The following is a 3814-nucleotide window of genomic DNA, read 5'->3' on the forward strand; positions in this document are numbered from 1 at the left end:
TAATTTTATGGATTGATTATCGATTCGATTTTAATAGCTATATTTTGGTAATACCTTGAAGTTGCATGGTGCAACCGGCCTCGCGATATTAATAACACCACCTTGGCATCTTTCTATAATATTGTTTTATAAAATTAAAAATTCATTGTATTTAAGAGGCAATGAAACTTTAATAAAAATATTAGACTATTACAAAATGGCCATTTGACACTATAATGAGACTTTTTGTTTTATTTATTGGTAATTGGCAACTAAGGATAAGACATGAAATAAGTAAGAGCCTAATTCTAGAATTATATATCGGTCCCGCTACGTTACTAATAGCATATTTGCCAACTTATACCAACTCTTATTTATAATTGTATTTTATGGAAGTGTCTTCGTGAATGTGTCTAATAAAAATGTTTTTTTTATGGTTGTGTTTAATAAAAGTGTTTTTATAGATATATTTTTTAGATGTGTCTCTTTATATATGTATTTAAATATAATAATTAATTATTATTGACAATAAGTTGGCAGATAATATGTTGGTACCCTATACTTTTCCATTATATATATACTACACATAAAAATGTTAAAGAATGTTTTAAGCCTCTATAAAACCTACCTTACCTCAACCTTATGATTTCAATTTTCAAGACAATAAAAGGGGAGAGATTTATGGCTAAAAATGATGCACGATATGCAATTGCATTGTTGATAATTATAATAGTAGTTATTTGTTCTGTTATTATGGGATTCCATGACACTATTTTTGAACAACGTTGGACTACACCTTATTATATTGGATCTGATCTGTTGAAACCATGTATAGCTAGATGCCATAGAAACTTTCCTTATCACGAGATTACTAGGTTTTTGTGCATTCGGAAATGCTATGATCACCATGGATCGAATAAGTTAAGTAAGTAGTAACAGTAAGTGTCTAATTTATTTTGAATTCTTTGGAGTTTGTATAATATATGATAAATATTTGTTGTGTTCTAAGACTTAATCCTTTTTTTTCCCTTACCAAATTAATCCGTTATAGATTTGAGCTCTATTTAAGAGTTTGTCGTTGGTCGATAAATTATTGCATATACAAGATGTAATTCGAACCTCCCATACTTATTTAAATAGATTAATAAATAACTATTAAACCAACCCAGTTGGTTAACTCTTTTTTTGTTTACTATAAGATGTATTTGAGTTTTTTGTTCAAATAAAGAAGGGATTCATGTATGTTTTCTGAATTTGGGAATTTTAAGAGTTTCTTCGAAATGAATGGAGGGTTTAGAGACGAATGGAATGATGATTATTGGGATGCTATCATTAAAACAAAGCAATTGCATTCTTAAAGTGAAAGTTAATTTTGATTCGGATTGTTTCAAATAATATACATCATCCAAGTTAATTTTGTTATTGAAATTGAATAACAATTTAAAATATTTTAAACACAATTCAACCCTCTTTTTATGTGTCTACTAAAAATACTTTCCATTATCAATTAAATTGAAGGTATTTAAATTTAGGGAGTCAGTTACCTAAATCTGAGTAATGGACCTCATTCATAGTTTTCGGTCTTTTTGACTGCGTTTAGAAGGAAGATTGAGACTGAAAAATAAAAACTGAGAGACTGAGACTAAATCTTATATTTGATGTAAAATATACTGAACTGAATTATATCTCAATATTATATTTATTTTAAGATAAATATAGATATTTGAGGGATAGATTTAGAATTTAAAAAGTTCAACAAAAATATTTTTAAAAATAAATGTTATTAAAGTTTTAGTTTCTGTTTTTTATCAATTTCTTTAGTCTTTAGGGAGCCAAAGCTTGGCTTGACTAATAAAATAAGGCTCGCGCAGGGGCGCTCACGTTTTTTGGCTGAGCCGTATCTTGCTGGGTGGGACCGAGAGCAAGAAAGGAAGGGGGACAACCATGCATGGTACTTCTCGACCGTGTCTCCGAAGAACAGTTGAACGAGCGACTCATGAATGCTGTCGGGTTGGATGAGCCAATAACTCGAACGCGTTCGGTCTGTTTTTTGAGCAAGAATCACAACGTTACCTTACCTTCACTATGATACGGACTCCAAATTTTCAAAAATTTTAATTTCTTGCATCTCCTCTTTCTGAAAGTATTGAAGGGACTAAACTTTCGTGTCATGAGATTGAAATTCTAATTTTAGTCTCTCTGACCACTAAATACAATATCGAATTACAGTTTCCAAATTTCAGCCCCAAGCAATCGCTAAAAATAAATGTTGCCTTTGAGTTCAGTGGAGGATTGTAACGACTACAACAAGAGTAACAAGACACTCTTATCTAATACTAAAGTAAACTAAGTAAGCGAGCGCAAGATATTAGGGTCTATATTTTAGGTAATCAACTAAAAAAAATGTTAAGAGACCAATATTTTATATTAATATTAATTAATATTTTAAATTAATATTTTATGTTAATAATAATAAATTTTATTACTCAAATAGTATTATTTTTTGAGAAAGAGCCTTGGTGGTACCTTGAAGTTGCATGGTGCAACCGGCCTCGCGATATAATAACACCACCTTCGCATCTTTATATAATATTGTTTTATAAAATTCATTGTATTTAAGAGGCAATGAAACTTTATTTAATAAAAATATTAGACTATTACAAAATGACCATTTGACACTATAATGAGACTTTTTGTTTTATTTATTGGTAATTAGCAACTAAGGACGAGACATGAAGTAAGTAAGGGATATCCTAATTTTAGAATTATACTACACATAAAAATGTTAAAGGTGGTTTTAACTTTTAAGCCTCTATAAAACCTACCTTCCCTCAACCTTATGATTTCAATTTTCAAGACAAGAAAAAAGGGGAGAGATTTATGGCTAGAAATGATGCACGATATGCAATTGCATTGTTGATAATTATAGTAGTAGTTATTTGTTCTGTTATTATGGGATTCCATGACACTATTTTTGAACAACGTTGGACTACACCTTATTATGTTGTTGGATCTGATCTATTGGATCCATGTATAGCTAGATGCAATAGAAACTTTCCTTATGATGCAGTTAATAGGATTTTTTGCCTTTGGAGATGCTATCATCACCATGGATAAGTTAAGTAAGTAGTAATAGTAAGTATCTAGTTTATTTTGAATTCTTTGGAGTTTGTATAATATTATATGATGAATATTTGTTGTGTTCTAAGACTTAATGCTTTTTTTTTCTTACGATATTTTTTAATTCGACAGGTTAAAAATTAATCTGTTATGGATTTGAGTTCTATTTAAGAGTTTGTTATTGGTCAATAAATTATTGCATACACAAGATGAGATTCGAACCTTCGATACTTATTTAAATAGATTAGTAGACAGTTACTAAATCGTTAACTAGTTGGTTAACTCTTTTCTTGTTTACTATAAAATGTATTTGAGTTTTTTGTTCAAATAAAGAAGTGATTCATGCATGTTTGCTGATTTTGGGATTTTTAATGTTTTTGTTTTACCATTCTTACTTTCTTATATCAAATAGTTTAATTATGAGAAAGGATAGAAAACAACTTTAAGTTAATAAATATTTATTAATTTCAATTTTTTAATTCTAAAAATTCTCATTTTTTAAACGATTTAGGTTTAAGATTTATAATTTATAATTTAAGATTTAGTGTTAAGAATTTATGATTAGTATCTAGAATTTAATATCAACAAAATAATTTTAAAAAAATTAGCCGATATTAGTTAAAAAAAAAAATTAGCTCCTTAAGATTACTCTTTAATTATATTTGAATTTTAATAATTTAATTGTCCTACTTTTTATAAGGCAATAGTAGCTACT

The 3814-nt window shown here is 28.3% G+C and overlaps 2 long non-coding RNA genes across 3 annotated transcripts; both read left to right on the forward strand.

Moving 5' to 3' along the window:
* Positions 562-2216, forward strand: LOC110266066. Of its 2 annotated transcripts, none has more exons than XR_002352962.1 (2): positions 562-904; positions 1841-2216. It is a non-coding gene; the product is annotated as an uncharacterized LOC110266066 (long non-coding RNA). The 2 variants fall into 2 exon arrangements; XR_002352963.1 differs by having other exon boundaries at positions 1851-2216.
* LOC110265747 lies at positions 2448-3464 on the forward strand. Its single transcript, XR_002352000.1, has 2 exons — positions 2448-3101; positions 3232-3464. It is a non-coding gene; the product is annotated as an uncharacterized LOC110265747 (long non-coding RNA).

Source organism: Arachis ipaensis, chromosome B08 (assembly GCF_000816755.2).
Source record: "Arachis ipaensis cultivar K30076 chromosome B08, Araip1.1, whole genome shotgun sequence".
NCBI classification, from domain to species: Eukaryota; Viridiplantae; Streptophyta; class Magnoliopsida; order Fabales; family Fabaceae; genus Arachis; species Arachis ipaensis.